At 59.8% G+C, this 16,492-nt stretch overlaps 2 non-coding genes across 2 annotated transcripts; both read left to right on the top strand.

Annotated features, from left to right (window-relative positions):
- Positions 1–8,145: 8,145 nt before the first annotated feature.
- LOC131871807 (5S ribosomal RNA) lies at positions 8,146–8,264 on the top strand. Its single transcript, XR_009370008.1, has one exon. It is a non-coding gene; the product is annotated as a 5S ribosomal RNA (ribosomal RNA).
- Positions 8,265–16,069: 7,805 nt separating this feature from the next.
- LOC131871806 (5S ribosomal RNA) lies at positions 16,070–16,188 on the top strand. The gene has a single exon (XR_009370007.1). It is a non-coding gene; the product is annotated as a 5S ribosomal RNA (ribosomal RNA).
- Positions 16,189–16,492: the final 304 nt, after the last annotated feature.

Raw genomic sequence — 16,492 nt, 5'->3', positions numbered from 1 at the left:
CGCGACGCGTCCGATACACAGATAGTTCCGAGGCGGCCGAGGAGCCTCACCGCATAGCAATCGGGGTGCGAGGCGAGGGATGCGGCGAGAAGGACCCAACGGCTAGACGGAAGAGGCTTCAGGGCCGCCTCGGAATGGTCCAAGCATCGGACGCGCTTGGGGCGACTACCAGTGACAACCCCTTATCCCGCGACGCGTCCGATACACAGATAGTTCCGAGGCGGCCGAGGAGCCTCACCGCATAGCAATCGGGGTGCGAGGCGAGGGATGCGGCGAGAAGGACCCAACGGCTAGACGGAAGAGGCTTCAGGGCCGCCTCGGAATGGTCCAAGCATCGGACGCGCTTGGGGCGACTACCAATGACAACCCCTTATCCCGCGACGCGTCCGATACACAGATAGTTCCGAGGCGGCCGAGGAGCCTCACCGCATAGCAATCGGGGTGCGAGGCGAGGGATGCGGCGAGAAGGACCCAACGGCTAGACGGAAGAGGCTTCAGGGCCGCCTCGGAATGGTCCAAGCATCGGACGCGCTTGGGGCGACTACCAGTGACAACCCCTTATCCCGCGACGCGTCCGATACACAGATAGTTCCGAGGCGGCCGAGGAGCCTCACCGCATAGCAATCGGGGTGCGAGGCGAGGGATGCGGCGAGAAGGACCCAACGGCTAGACGGAAGAGGCTTCAGGGCCGCCTCGGAATGGTCCAAGCATCGGACGCGCTTGGGGCGACTACCGTTGCCAACCCCTTATCCCGCGATGCGTCTGATACACAGATAGTTCCGAGGCGGCCGAGGAGCCTCACCGCATAGCAATCGGGTTGCGAGGCAGATTATTGGGAAGGGAACCCCCTGGGATGCGGCTCAAGCAGTGCCCAAAGGGACTGGAATGCGGAATCACATCGAGAGACCCAAATGCTATACGAGGGCTCAAATCGAATTATCGATTTGGCCACGACATGGACGCATCGGAACGACTACCTTTGCCGAACCACTCGCAATTGCATCCATACCGAAACCAATAGACATTTCCGTTAGAGCCCTCGCATAGCATTCGGGAATCTCGCATGCCCCTCTAAATCGACCAATGCTGGCGCTCAATGAAAATCCGAGCGCTACCACCGTTCGAGCGCCAGCATTGGTCGAGTTAGAGGGGCACGGGGGAGAATGCTCCAGTCAACACCTCCCCTATATAAGTTATTTGTCCGATTCTCGCACAACCGTAGTCTGCCTCGTCGAATCAAACAACGGTCCCAGATTCCGACTTCCGTTCCGTAGAGACCCAAAAGCTAGATGGAGGCTCGCAAGAAAGAGAGTCGGCGCATAGCAATCGGGTTTCTCGAACGTTTAGGGACCGAGCTCACTTGCGGATAGGGCAAAATCCGCCAAGCAACCCAAAAGCTAGACGGGGGCTCGAATCGAATCGCCTAGGCGGCCACAACAACGACGTGTTGGATCGACTACCAGTGCCAAACCATTCAGCAAGACTAGTCTGTGTCGAGGCCGGATAGAGATTCTCAGAGAGCGCCCGCATAGCATTTAGGAGACCTGCCGCGTCCCTCACACTCGACAAATGGTGGTGCACGTTTATAAATCCGAGCGATCCCAACCCTTTCAAGCACCAACATCGGTCGAGATAGAGGGGCACGGAGGGGGCTGCGTGAGACAACACAGTCCCCTATATAAGTTATTTGTCCGATTCTCACACATCCGAAGAATGGTCATCAAATCGGACAACAGCCCAAACTTCCGACTTCCGTCCCAGAAAGCCCAAGAGCTATCTAAAACGTTCATGGCCGGAACTCGATCGCGGCTATACCAGTCCGCCAAGCAACCCAAAAGCTAGACTGGAGCTCTAGTCGAATCACCTCTGTGGCCATTGCAAGGACGTGTTGGAGCGACTACCATTGCCGAACCATTCCGCAGGTCGAGTCCATACCAAGGCCGCATAGAGATTCACGATGAGCTCCTGCATAGCAATCAGGAGACTTGCCGTGTCCATCACAATCGATAAATCCTGGTGCAAGATTTTTGCATCCGAGCGCTCCAACCAGTCGAGCACCAGCATCAATCGACATAAACGGGCACGGGGGGAGGATGCTCGAGAACACTACCTCCCCTATATAAGTTATTTGTCCGATTCTCAAGCAGCCGAAGTCTGGTCATCGAATCGGGTCAAAGACCACAACTTCCGACTTTACCCACAATGCAAGTCATCGAATCGAACATCGGCCCCCGAGTCGGACTCCATGCGTATGTCAGGTCATCGGACCCAAATTCCGCCTTCCTGCGCATGGCGGGCCATCAATATCAACTCGGTCATCGGACCCAAACTCCGCCTTTTTGCGTATGGCACGCCTTCAAATCGGTCATCGGACCCAAATTCCGCCTTCCTGTGCATGGCGGGCCATCAACATCAACTCGGTCATCGGACCCAAATTCCGCCTTTCTGCGCATGGCACGCCATCAACTCGGTCATCGGACCCAAATTCCGCCTTCCTGCGCATGGCAGGTCATCGGACACAAATTCAGACCTCGCCAATATGCCTACGTATCGAATCGGTCATCGGACCCAACTTCCGACTTCATCCATACTGTAGGGTCTTTGAGGTTGGCGCGGTGCGCTCAACCCAGGGAGTCGACCCATCGAAGCATACACCTCCCCTATATAAGCTATTTGTCCGATTCCCACACCTGTGTAGTTTGCACCTCTGACCAGGACATCGACCCCAACTTCCGAACTCGACTGCAACGACGGCACCAGCGCCTTGGTGCGCACCTTGCGACGCACAGTCCCAACATTCGCCTTCCTGCACATGGCAGGTCATCGGACCCAAATTCCGACCTCGCGAGTATGCCTACATATCGAATCGGTCATCGGACCCAACTTCCGACTTCATCCATACCGTAGGGTCTTTGAGGTTGGCGCGGTGCGCTCAACCCGGGGAGTCGACCCAACGAAGCATACACCTCCCCTATATAAGCTATTTGTCCGATTCCCACACCTGTGTAGTTTGCACCTCCGATCAAGACATCGACCCCAACTTCCGAACTCGCCTCCAACGACCGAACCAGCGCCTTGGTGCGCACCTTGCAACGCACAGTGCCAACATTCGCCTTCCTGCACGTGGCAGGTCATCGGACCCAAATTCCGACCTCGCGAGTATGCCTACATATCGAATCGGTCATCGGACCCAACTTCCGACTTCATCCATACCGTAGGGTCTTTGAGGTTGGCGCGGTGCGCTCAACCCGGGGAGTCGACCCAACGAAGCATACACCTCCCCTATATAAGCTATTTGTCCGATTCCCACACCTGTGTAGCTTGCACCTCCGATCAGGACATCGACCCCAACTTCCGAACTCGACTAAAAAGACCGCACCAGCGCCTTGGTGTGCACCTTGCAACGCACAGTGTCAACATTCGCCTTCCTGCACATGGCAGGTCATCGGACCCAAATTCCGACCTCATGAGCATACCTACTAATCGAATCGGTCATCGGACCCAACTTCCGACTTCATCCATACCGTAGGGTCTTTGAGGTTGGCGCGGTGCGCTCAACCTGGGGAGTCGACCCATCGAAGCATACACCTCCCCTATATAAGCTATTTGTCCGATTCCGACACCTGTGTAGTTTGCACCTCCGCTCAGGACATCGACCCCAACTTCCGAACTCGCCTGCAACGACCGAACCAGCGCCTTGGTGCGCACCAAAAGTGCGCACTTTTGGAGGGCACTTTTGTGCGCTCCAAAGGTGCGCACTTTTGGAGGGCACTTTTCTGCGCTCCAAAGGTGCGCACTTTTGGAGGGCACTTTTTGGAGGGCACTTTTCTGCGCTCCAAAGGTGCGCACTTTTGGAGGGCACTTTTTGGAGGGCACTTTTCTGCGCTCCAAAGGTGCGCACTTTTGGAGGGCACTTTTTGGAGGGCACTTTTCTGCGCTCCAAAGGTGCGCACTTTTGGAGGGCACTTTTTGGAGGGCACTTTTCTGCGCTCCAAAGGTGCGCACTTTTGGAGGGCACTTTTTGGAGGGCACTTTTCTGCGCTCCAAAGGTGCGCACTTTTGGAGGGCACTTTTTGGAGGGCACTTTTCTGCGCTCCAAAGGTGCGCACTTTTGGAGGGCACTTTTTGGAGGGCACTTTTCTGCGCTCCAAAGGTGCGCACTTTTGGAGGGCACTTTTTGGAGGGCACTTTTCTGCGCTCCAAAGGTGCGCACTTTTGGAGGGCACTTTTTGGAGGGCACTTTTCTGCGCTCCAAAGGTGCGCACTTTTGGAGGGCACTTTTTGGAGGGCACTTTTCTGCGCTCCAAAGGTGCGCACTTTTGGAGGGCACTTTTTGGAGGGCACTTTTCTGCGCTCCAAAGGTGCGCACTTTTGGAGGGCACTTTTGTGCACTCCAAAGGTGCGCACTTTTGGAGGGCACTTTTCCTGTGCTCCAAAGGTGCACACCTAGGTGAGCACCTTCGACCACACCTTGTAGCACACCAAACTCTGACTTTCGACTTCATCCGCAATGCAGGGTCTTTGAGGTTGGCGCAATGCGCACAACCAGGGGAGTCGACCCATCAAACCCAACACCTCCCCTATATAAGCTATTTGTCTGATTCTCATACATGCGTAGCCTGCAGGAGCAATTAGGACATCGACCCCAACTTTCGGCTTCTAAACGAAAACAAGGTCTTTGAGGTTGGTGTAATGCGAACAACTAGGGGAGTCAACCCATCAAACCCAACACCTCCCCTATATAAGCTATTTGTCTGATTCTCATACATGTGTAGTCTACAGGAGCAATTAGGACATCGACCCCAACTTTTGACTTCTTAACGAAAACAAGGTCTTTGAGGTTGACGTAATGCGCACAACCAGGGGAGTCGACCCATCAAACCCAACACCTCCCCTATATAAGCTATTTGTCCGATTCTCATACATGTGTAGCCTGCAGGAGCCATTAGGACATTGACCCCAACTTTTGACTTCTTAACGAAAACAAGGTCTTTGAGGTTGGCGTAATGCGCACAACCAAGGGAGTTGACCCATCAAACCCAACACCTCCCCTATATAAGCTATTTGTCTGATTCTCATACATGTGTAGCCTGCAACAACGATTAGGACATCCACCCCAACTTCTGAATTCGTCTGCGTTGACCGCACCAAAGGTGCACGCCTTGGTGCTCACCAAAATCCGACTTCCGACTTCTTCTGCTATGCGGGGTCTTTGAGGTTGGCGCAGTGCGCACAACCAGGGGAGTCAACCCACCGAATGCAACACCTCCCCTATATAAGCTATTTGTCTGATTCTCATACATGCGTAGACTGCAGCAATGATTAGGACATCCACCCCAACTTTTGACTTCTTAAACAAGACAGGGTCTTTGAAGTTGGTGCAGTGCACACAACCAGGGGAGTCGACCCATCAAACGCAACACCTCCCCTATATAAAGCTATTTGTCCGATTCTCATACGTGTAGTCTGCAGCAGCGATTAGGACATCGACCCCAACTTCCGAATTCGTTTGCATTGACCGCACCAAAGGTGCACGCCTTGGTGTGCACCCTGGAGTGCACTTTGGTGCTCACCTCGGTGCACACTTTGGTGTGCACCTCGGTGTGCACCAAAGGTGCGCACCTTGGAGCGCACCAAAGGTGTACACTTTGGAGCGCACCACATAGGGTCTTTGAGAGGTTGGCGCAGTGCGCACACCAAGGTGGGTGTTGAGGTGCGTGCCGAGGTGGGTGGGTGCTAGGGTGCGCTCCATGGTGGGTGCCAGGGTGGGTGCGTGCTAGGGTGGATTCCAAAGAGGGTCATAGGGTGGGTGCCAAGGTGGGTTGGTGATATAGTGGGTTCAAAGGTGGGTACTAGGGTGGGTTCCAAGGTGGGTCACAAGTTGGGTGCCAGGATGCGTGGGTGTTAGGTTGGGTGCCAAGGTGGGCTCCTGCGTGGGTGGGTGCTAGGGTGGGTTTCAAGGTGGACGCGAGGGCGGGTGCCAAGGTGGGTAACAAGTTGGGTGTTAGGATGGGTGAGTGCTAGAGTGGGTGCCAAGGTGGGTGGGTGCTAAGGTGGATGCCAAGGTGGTTCACAGGGTGGGTGGGTTCTAGGGTGAGTTCCAAGGTGGGTCACAGGTTCAGTGCTAGGGTGGGTGTCAAGGCGGGTGTCGAGGTGCCTGGGTGCTAGGGTGTGGATGCCAATGTGGGTCATAGGGTGGGTACTAGGGTGGGCTGCAATGTGGGTGCCAAGGTGGGTAACATGCTCGGTGGGTTCTAAATTGGGTGCCAGGGTGGGTGTGCACCCACCTTGCCCGAGGTGGGTGCCAAGGTGCCAGTGTGGGTGGGTGCTAAGGTGGATGCCAAGGTGGGTGAGAAGGTGGGTGATAGGTTGAGTGGTAGGATGGGTGGGTGCCAAGATGGGTCACAGGGTGGGTGCAAGGGTGGGTAGGTGCTAGGGTTGGTGTCAGGGTGGGTGGGTGCTAGGTTGGGTTCCAAGGTGGGTGCGAGGGTGAGTGTCAAGGTGGGTCACAGGTTAGGTGCTAGGATGGGTGAGTGCTAGGGTGCAAAGGTGCCAGGGTGGGTGCTAGGATGGGTCGATGCTAGGGTGAGTGGCAAGGTGGGTCCACAAGTGTCAAGGTGGGTGCCGAGGTGGGTGCCAAGTCGGCGACTGCTATGGTGGATGCCAAGGTGGGTCACGGGGTGGGTGCCAAGTTGCTAGGTTGGGTTCCAAGGTGGGTGCCAACGTGGGTGCTAGGGTGCGTGGGTTAAAGGGTGTGTCACAACGTGGGTGCCAGGATGGGTGCGCACCCACACTGGCCAAGACGGGTGCGGGTGCAAGGTTGGGTTCCAAGCCCGGTCACAGGCTGGGTGCTAGGATGGGTGGGTGCCAAGGTGGGCACCAGGGTGGGTGCACCCACCCTGGCCAAGGTGGGTCACGGGGTGGGTCCTAGGGTGGGTAACGGGGTGGGTACTAAGGTGCGTGCCAAGGTGGGTCATAGGGTGGGTGCCAAGGTGGGCACCAGGGTGGGTGTGCACCAACCCTAGCCAGGGTAGGTCACGGGGTGGTTGTCGGGGTGGGCGTCAAGGAGCCAAGGTGGGTGGCAAGTAGCCAAGTTGCGTGCCAAGGTGGGTGTCGGGGTGGGTGCCAAGGATCCAAGGTGGGTGCCAAGGAACCAAGGTGGGTGTCTGGGTGGGTGCCGAGGTGGGAGCCAGGGTGGGTCCCAAGGTGAGTGCAAAGGTGGGTGCCAGGGTCAAGGTGAGTGCCAATGTGGGTTCCAAGGTGCCAGGGTCAGGGTGAGTGCCAATGTGGGTTCAAAGGTGCTAAGTTGGGTGCGAGGTTGGGTGCGAGGGTGGGTGGGTGCCAAGGTGTGCTAGGTGGAAGCCCGGGTGGGTCGGCATCCCATGGGTGTCGAGTTGGGTGCCTGATGGGTGCTTCTTGTCAAGTTTTAGTCGTCGGGACTCATTTCGAGCCTTAGAGGTCGTTTCTTGTCCGGTTGCCCTGTCTTCGACCTGGGAACCCAATTTTGGTCCTCGGGTCCCATTTTTTTTTGTCTCGCATCCCACTTTTGGCCTGTGGCCTTTTCGGGGTCGATTCTCGTTTTGGGCATCAGAGCATGTTTCTTCTCCTAAAACCCAATATTTGTTTATTAAGTCTCGGAACACATTTTTGTTCTCGTGGACCCATCATGGGTCTTGGAACGCATTTGTGGTCCTTGGGTCCCATTTTGCATCCCGAAACTTGTGTTTTGGTGCTTGATCCCTATTTTGGGTGCCCACCTTGCACCAAGTGCGCACCCGGGGCAAACCGAGCGCCTTGGTGCACCGGGGCAAGATCGAGCGTGCACCCGAGGCGCCCCGAACATGCACCAAGGTGCACTCGGCCCACATGTGAGCGCAGGTCGTTGCGCCCGAGGTGGTGTGTGGGCACCGCGTTGCAGACGGGACACTGCACGCACACGACGCCCCCTCCAGGTGCACGCACGTAGGCCGGGCCGGGTGCACACCCGACGCCCTAGCAAGGTGCGCGCACCCGGGCAGGGCTCACACTTGGCGAACGGGGCGCACTTCGCGAGGGAGGGTGTGCACCTCGACGGGGGTGGGTGGCCGGGGTGGATTCGCACGTGGGTCGCGGTTTGCTAAGTACACACTGCGACAAGCTCATAACGGGTGCGATCATACCAGCGTTAGTGCACCGGATCCCATCAGAACTCCGCAGTTAAGCGCGCTTGGGCCGGAGTAGTACTGGGATGGGTGACCTCCCGGGAAGTCCCGGTGTTGCACCCTTTTTTAGTTTTTCGCCGGGCGTCGCAATGCTATTTGAATAAACCTTTTGCCCGTTTGCGTTCTCGTCGGGGCCGGGCCGGGCCGGGGTGCGCTGCCCGCACTACCGCGCGCGCGGGGGCGACACCGAGCGCGCACCCGAGGCGCCCCGAGCACACAGGCCACGGTGCAACCCGGGCGTTGTGCGCGCACCCCGGTGCGCCCGAGGTGCTGCGCGCGCACCCAGGTGAAATCGGTGTGCACCTCGGCCAGTGCGCGCTCGGTCGAGTCGCGCACGTTGGCCAAGGTGCACGGTGATGTTTCTTACTCTAAGGTTCCGCACCAGACGCCCGGGACAGGTGAGCGAAGCTGGGCGGGGCCGGGTGCGCGGCCGGGGCAGGTGCACGCAGCTGGAGAGAGCTTTGGAGCACACTTCGGAGCGCACCAATGATGCGCTCCATTCAAAAGTTTCCTGAAAAGGCAAAAAAAGTTGAGATTATAGAATTTCCCACTTGAGAGATTGTAAAAAAAAAAAATTTAAAATGAAGGAAACGCGGGTGCCAAGGTGTGCGCAGCCCAGCCAAGGTGTGCGCACCAAGGCGCCCACCCTGGCGAAGGTGCACGCAAGGTGCGCACCCGAGGCAAACCGGACAATTAACCCAACTTTCGACTTCGCGCGCACCTTGGAGCGCACTTCGGAGCGCTCCTTGGTGCGCACCAATCTTGGGCACCTCGGAGTGCACCATGGCGCCCACCAAGGTGCGCACCCGGGGCAAACCGAGCTCCGACTTCGTGCGCACCTTGGAGCGCACGAAAGGTGCGCACCATGGCGCCCACCAAGGTGCGCAGCCCAGCCAAGGCGTGCGCATCAAGGTGCGCACCCTGGCGAAGGTGCGCACCCGGGGCAAACCGAGCTCCGACTTCGTGCGCACCTTGGAGCGCACAAAAGGTGCGCAACCCAGCCAAGGTGTGCGCACCCCGGTCAAACCGAGCTCCGAATCGTGCGCACCAGAGGTGCACGCCATCGTGCGCACCTTGGAGCACACTTCGGAGCCCTCCTTGGTGCGCGCCGATGTTGCGCACCTCGGAGCGCACCCGGGGAAAACAATGCAATTAACCCGACTTTCGACTTCGTGGGCACCTCGGAGCGCTCTCGGGTTCGCACCTCGGAGCACACCGAGGTGCGCACCTTTGATGCGCTGCCTTCACCAATTTCCAGAAAAGGCAAGAAAACATTGAGAAGGTGTGCGCACCGAGGTGCCCACCCTGGCGAAGGTGCACGCGAGGTGCGCACCCGGGGCAAACCGGGCTCCGACTTCGTGCACGCCGCACCTTGGAGCACACTTCGGAGCGCTCCTTGGTGCGCACCAGGGCGCGCAACCCAGCCGAGGTGCCCACCCCGGCGAAGGTGCACGCGAGGTGCGCACCCGGGGCAAACCGGGCTCCGACTTCGTGCACGCCATGGTGCCCACCGCGGCGAAGGTGCACGCGAGGTGCGCACCCGGGGCAAACCGGGCTCCGACTTCGTGCACGCCGCACCTTGGAGCACACTTCGGAGCGCTCCTTGGTGCGCACCATGGTGCCCACCAGGGCGCGCAACCCCGCCGAAGGTGCACGCGAGGTGCGCACCCGGGGCAAACCGGGCTCCGACTTCGTGCACGCCGCACCTTGGAGCACACTTCGGAGCGCTCCTTGGTGCGCACCATGGTGCCCACCAGGGCGCGCAACCCCGCCGAAGGTGCACGCGAGGTGCGCACCCGGGGCAAACCGGGCTCCGACTTCGTGCACGCCATGGTGCGCACCGCGGCGAAGGTGCGCACCCGGGGCAAACCGGGCTCCGACTTCGTGCACGCCGCACCTTGGAGCACACTTCGGAGCGCTCCTTGGTGCGCACCAGGGCGCGCAACCCAGCCGAGGTGCCCACCCCGGCGAAGGTGCACGCGAGGTGCGTACCCGGGGCAAACCGGGCTCCGACTTCGTGCACGCCGCACCTTGGAGCACACTTCGGAGCGCTCCTTGGTGCGCACCATGGTGCCCACCAGGCCGCGCAACCCAGCCAAGGTGTGCGCACCAAGGTGCACGCGAGGTGCGCACCCGGGGCAAACCGGGGTCCGACTTCGTGCACGCCGCACCTTGGAGCACACATCGGGGCGCTCCCGGGTTCGCACCGGCGTTGCGCACCGTGGTGGGCACCTCGGAGCACACCAAGGTGGGCAGCGAGGTGCGCACCTTTGATGCGATGCCTTCACTAATTTCCATAAAAGGCAAAAAAAAAACGAGATTTTAAAATTTCCGTTTTGAAAGATAGTGAGAAAAAGGGAATGCTGGTGCCATCTTGAGCCCGCCCTGGTGCGCAGCCCAGCCAAGGTGTGCGCACCAAGGTGCCCACCCTGGCGAAGGTGCGCGCCCGGGCAATTAACCCAACTTCCAACTTCGCGCGCGCCAGGGTGGGAGCGCACCCAACAACCGGGCCTGGGAAGAGCCAATGCGAGAAACCCCACCAAACGCTCTGACAAAAAAAGAGGGGGCGCTCCAGTAACCCCGCTTCGGAGCGCACCCTGGGCAAACCCAGCCAAGGTGCCCACCCCGGCCAAGGTGCAGGCGAGGTGCGCACCCGGGGCAAACCGGGCTCCGACAACGTGCACGCCGCACCTTGGAGCACACTTCGTAGCGCTCCCGGGTGCGCACCTCAGAGCACACCAAGGTGGGCAGCGAGGTGCGCACCTTTGATGCGCTGCCTTCACTAATTTCCAGAAAAGGCAAAAAAAAAAGGAGATTTTAAAATTTCCGTTTTGAAAGATAGTGAAAAAAACGGAACGCGCGTGCCATCTTGAGCCCGCCCTGGTGCGCAGCCCAGGTAAGGTGCCCACCCTGGCAAAGGTGCGCACCCGGGCAATTAACCCTACTTCCGACTTCGTGCGCGCCAGGGTGGCAACCGGGCCTCGGAAGAGCCAATGCGAGAAACCCCACCAAACGCTCCGACAAAAAAAGAGGCGGCGCTCCAATAACCCCGCTTCGGAGCGCAGCCGGGGCAAACCCAGCCAAGGTGCCCACCCCGACGAAGGTGCACGCGAGGTGCGCACCCGGGGCAAACCGGGCTCCGACAACGTGCACGCAGCACCTTGGAGCACACTTCGAAGCACTCCCGGGTGCCCACCGGCGTTGCGCACCGTGGTGGGCAGCGAGGTGCGCACCTTTGATGCGCTGCCTTCACTAATTTCCAGAAAAAGGCAAAAAAAAATGAGATTTTAAAATTTCCGTTTTGAAAGATAGTGAAAAAAAAGGAACGCGGGTGCCATCTTGAGCCCGCCCTGGTGCGCAGCCCAGGCAAGGCATGCGCACCAAGGTGCCCACCCGAGGTGCACACCCGGGGCAAACCGGGCTCCGACTTCGTGCAGGCCGCACCTTGGAGCACACTTCGGAGCGCTCCTTGGTGCGCACCATGGTGCCCACCAGGGCGCGCAACCCAGCCAAGGTCTGCACACCAAGGTGCCCACCCCGGCGAAGGTGCACGCGAGGTGCGCACCCGGGGCAAACCGGGCTCCGACTTCGTGCACGCCATGGTGCCCACCGCGGCGAAGGTGCACGCGAGGTGCGCACCCGGGGCAAACCGGGCTCCGACTTCGTGCACGCCGCACCTTGGAGCACACTTCGGAGCGCTCCTTGGTGCGCACCATGGTGCCCACCAGGGCGCGCAACCCAGCCAAGGTGTGCGCACCAAGGTGCACGCGAGGTGCGCACCCGGGGCAAACCGGGGTCCGACTTCGTGCACGCCGCACCTTGGAGCACACATCGGAGCGCTCCCAGGTTCGCACCAGCGTTGCGCACCTTTGATGCGCTGCCTTCACTAATTTCCAGAAAAGGCAAAAAAAAACGATATTTTAAAATTTCCGTTCTGAAAGATAGTGAAAAAAACGGAACGCGGGTGCCATCTTGAGCCCTTCCTGGTGCGCAGCCCAGGCAAGTTGTGCGCACCAAGGTGCCCACCCTGGCGGAGGTGCGCGCCCGGGGCAAACCGGGCTCCGACTTCGTGCACTGCATGGTGCCCACCAAGGCGCGCAACCCAGCCAAGGTGCCCACCGCAGCGAAGGTGCACGCGAGGTGCACACCCGGGGCAAACCGGGCTCCGACTTCGTGCACGCCGCACCTTGGAGCACACTTCAGAGCGCTCCTTGGTGCGCACCAGGGCGCGCAACCCAGCCGAGGTGCCCACCCCGGCGAAGGTGCACGCGAGGTGCGCACCCGGGGCAAACCGGGCTCCGACTTCGTGCACGCCATGGTGCCCACCGCGGCGAAGGTGCGCACCCGGGGCAAACCGGGCTCCGACTTCGTGCACGCCGCACCTTGGAGCACACTTCGGAGCGCTCCTTGGTGCGCACCATGGTGCCCACCAGGCCGCGCAACCCAGCCAAGGTGTGCGCACCAAGGTGCACGCGAGGTGCGCACCCGGGGCAAACCGGGGTCCGACTTCGTGCACGCCGCACCTTGGAGCACACATCGGGGCGCTCCCGGGTTCGCACCGGCGTTGCGCACCGTGGTGGGCACCTCGGAGCACACCAAGGTGGGCAGCGAGGTGCGCACCTTTGATGCGATGCCTTCACTAATTTCCATAAAAGGCAAAAAAAAAACGAGATTTTAAAATTTCCGTTTTGAAAGATAGTGAGAAAAAGGGAATGCTGGTGCCATCTTGAGCCCGCCCTGGTGCGCAGCCCAGCCAAGGTTTGCGCACCAAGGTGCCCACCCTGGCGAAGGTGCGCGCCCGGGCAATTAACCCAACTTCCAACTTCGCGCGCGCCAGGGTGGGAGCGCACCCAACAACCGGGCCTGGGAAGAGCCAATGCGAGAAACCCCACCAAACTCTCTGACAAAAAAAGAGGGGGCGCTCCAGTAACCCCGCTTCGGAGCGCACCCTGGGCAAACCCAGCCAAGGTGCCCACCCCGGCCAAGGTGCAGGCGAGGTGCGCACCCGGGGCAAACCGGGCTCCGACAACGTGCACGCCGCACCTTGGAGCACACTTCGTAGCGCTCCCGGGTGCGCACCTCAGAGCACACCAAGGTGGGCAGCGAGGTGCGCACCTTTGATGCGCTGCCTTCACTAATTTCCAGAAAAGGCAAAAAAAAAAGGAGATTTTAAAATTTCCGTTTTGAAAGATAGTGAAAAAAACGGAACGCGCGTGCCATCTTGAGCCCGCCCTGGTGCGCAGCCCAGGTAAGGTGCCACCCTGGCAAAGGTGCGCACCCGGGCAATTAACCCTACTTCCGACTTCGTGCGCGCCAGGGTGGCAACCGGGCCTCGGAAGAGCCAATGCGAGAAACCCCACCAAACGCTCCGACAAAAAAAGAGGCGGCGCTCCAATAACCCCGCTTCGGAGCGCAGCCGGGGCAAACCAAGCCAAGGTGCCCACCCCGACGAAGGTGCACGCGAGGTGCGCACACCGGGGCAAACCGGGCTCCGACAACGTGCACGCAACACCTTGGAGCACACTTCGAAGCACTCCCGGGTGCCCACCGGCGTTGCGCACCGTGGTGGGCAGCGAGGTGCGCACCTTTGATGCGCTGCCTTCACTAATTTCCAGAAAAAGGCAAAAAAAAATGAGATTTTAAAATTTCCGTTTTGAAAGATAGTGAAAAAAAAGGAACGCGGGTGCCATCTTGAGCCCGCCCTGGTGCGCAGCCCAGGCAAGGCATGCGCACCAAGGTGCCCACCCGAGGTGCACACCCGGGGCAAACCGGGCTCCGACTTCGTGCAGGCCGCACCTTGGAGCACACTTCGGAGCGCTCCTTGGTGCGCACCATGGTGCCCACCAGGGCGCACCCGGGGCAAACCGGGCTCCGACTTTGTGCACGCCGCACCTTGGAGCACACATCGGAGCGCTCCCAGGTTCGCACCAGCGTTGCGCACCTTTGATGCGCTGCCTTCACTAATTTCCAGAAAAGGCAAAAAAAAACGATATTTTAAAATTTCCGTTCTGAAAGATAGTGAAAAAAACGGAACGCGGGTGCCATCTTGAGCCCTTCCTGGTGCGCAGCCCAGGCAAGTTGTGCGCACCAAGGTGCCCACCCTGGCGGAGGTGCGCGCCCGGGGCAAACCGGGCTCCGACTTCGTGCACTGCATGGTGCCCACCAAGGCGCGCAACCCAGCCAAGGTGCCCACCGCAGCGAAGGTGCACGCGAGGTGCGCACCCGAGGTGCACACCCGGGGCAAACCGGGCTCCGACTTCGTGCACGCCGCACCTTGGAGCACACTTCAGAGCGCTCCTTGGTACGCACCAGGGCGCGCAACCCAGCCAAGGTGCTCACCCCGGCGAAGGTGCACGCGAGGTGCGCACCCGGGGCAAACCGGGCTCGGACTTCGTGCACGCCGCACCTTGGAGCACACATCGGAGCGCTCCCGGGTTCGCACCAGCATTGCGCACCTTTGATGCGCTGCCTTCACTAATTTCCAGAAAAGGCAAAAAAAAGAAAAAAATGAGATTTTAAAATTTCCGTTTTGAAAGATAGTGAAAAAAACGGAACGCGGGTGCCATCTTGAGCCCGCCCTGGTGTGCAGCCCAGGCAAGTTGTGCGCACCAAGGCACCCACCCTGGCCAAGGTGGGTCACGGGGTGGGTCCTAGGGTGGGTAACGGGGTGGGTACTAAGGTGCGTGCCAAGGTGGGTCATAGGGTGGGTGCCAAGGTGGGCACCAGGGTGGGTGTGCACCAACCCTAGCCAGGGTAGGTCACGGGGTGGTTGTCGGGGTGGGCGTCAAGGAGCCAAGATGGGTGGCAAGTAGCCAAGTTGCGTGCCAAGGTGGGTGTCGGGGTGGGTGCCAAGGATCCAAGGTGGGTGCCAAGGAACCAAGGTGGGTGTCTGGGTGGGTGCCGAGGTGGGAGCCAGGGTGGGTCCCAAGGTGAGTGCAAAGGTGGGTGCCAGGGTCAAGGTGAGTGCCAATGTGGGTTCCAAGGTGCCAGGGTCAGGGTGAGTGCCAATGTGGGTTCAAAGGTGCTAAGTTGGGTGCGAGGTTGGGTGCGAGGGTGGGTGGGTGCCAAGGTGTGCTAGGTGGAAGCCCGGGTGGGTCGGCATCCCATGGGTGTCGAGTTGGGTGCCTGATGGGTGCTTCTTGTCAAGTTTTAGTCGCCGGGACTCATTTCGAGCCTTAGAGGTCGTTTCTTGTCCGGTTGCCCTGTCTTCGACCTGGGAACCCAATTTTGGTCCTCGGGTCCCATTTTTTTTTGTCTCGCATCCCACTTTTGGCCTGTGGCCTTTTCGGGGTCGATTCTCGTTTTGGGCATCAGAGCATGTTTCTTCTCCTAAAACCCAATATTTGTTTATTAAGTCTCGGAACACATTTTTGTTCTCGTGGACCCATCATGGGTCTTGGAACGCATTTGTGGTCCTTGGGTCCCATTTTGCATCCCGAAACTTGTGTTTTGGTGCTTGATCCCTATTTTGGGTGCCCACCTTGCACCAAGTGCGCACCCGGGGCAAACCGAGCGCCTTGGTGCACCGGGGCAAGATCGAGCGTGCACCCGAGGCGCCCCGAACATGCACCAAGGTGCACTCGGCCCACATGTGAGCGCAGGTCGTTGCGCCCGAGGTGGTGTGTGGGCACCGCGTTGCAGACGGGACACTGCACGCACACGACGCCCCCTCCAGGTGCACGCACGTAGGCCGGGCCGGGTGCACACCCGACGCCCTAGCAAGGTGCGCGCACCCGGGCAGGGCTCACACTTGGCGAACGGGGCGCACTTCGCGAGGGAGGGTGTGCACCTCGACGGGGGTGGGTGGCCGGGGTGGATTCGCACGTGGGTCGCGGTTTGCTAAGTACACACTGCGACAAGCTCATAACGGGTGCGATCATACCAGCGTTAGTGCACCGGATCCCATCAGAACTCCGCAGTTAAGCGCGCTTGGGCCGGAGTAGTACTGGGATGGGTGACCTCCCGGGAAGTCCCGGTGTTGCACCCTTTTTTAGTTTTTCGCCGGGCGTCGCAATGCTATTTGAATAAACCTTTTGCCCGTTTGCGTTCTCGTCGGGGCCGGGCCGGGCCGGGGTGCGCTGCCCGCACTACCGCGCGCGCGGGGGCGACACCGAGCGCGCACCCGAGGCGCCCCGAGCACACAGGCCACGGTGCAACCCGGGCGTTGTGCGCGCACCCCGGTGCGCCCGAGGTGCTGCGCGCGCACCCAGGTGAAATCGGTGTGCACCTCGGCCAGTGCGCGCTCGGTCGAGTCGCGCACGTTGGCCAAGGTGCACGGTGATGTTTCTTAC

This window comes from Cryptomeria japonica, unplaced genomic scaffold (genome assembly GCF_030272615.1).
Source record: "Cryptomeria japonica unplaced genomic scaffold, Sugi_1.0 HiC_scaffold_466, whole genome shotgun sequence".
Lineage (NCBI taxonomy): Eukaryota > Viridiplantae > Streptophyta > Pinopsida > Cupressales > Cupressaceae > Cryptomeria > Cryptomeria japonica.
Note: the sequence above shows the minus strand (reverse complement) of the source record. Positions and strands in the feature narration are given on the sequence as shown.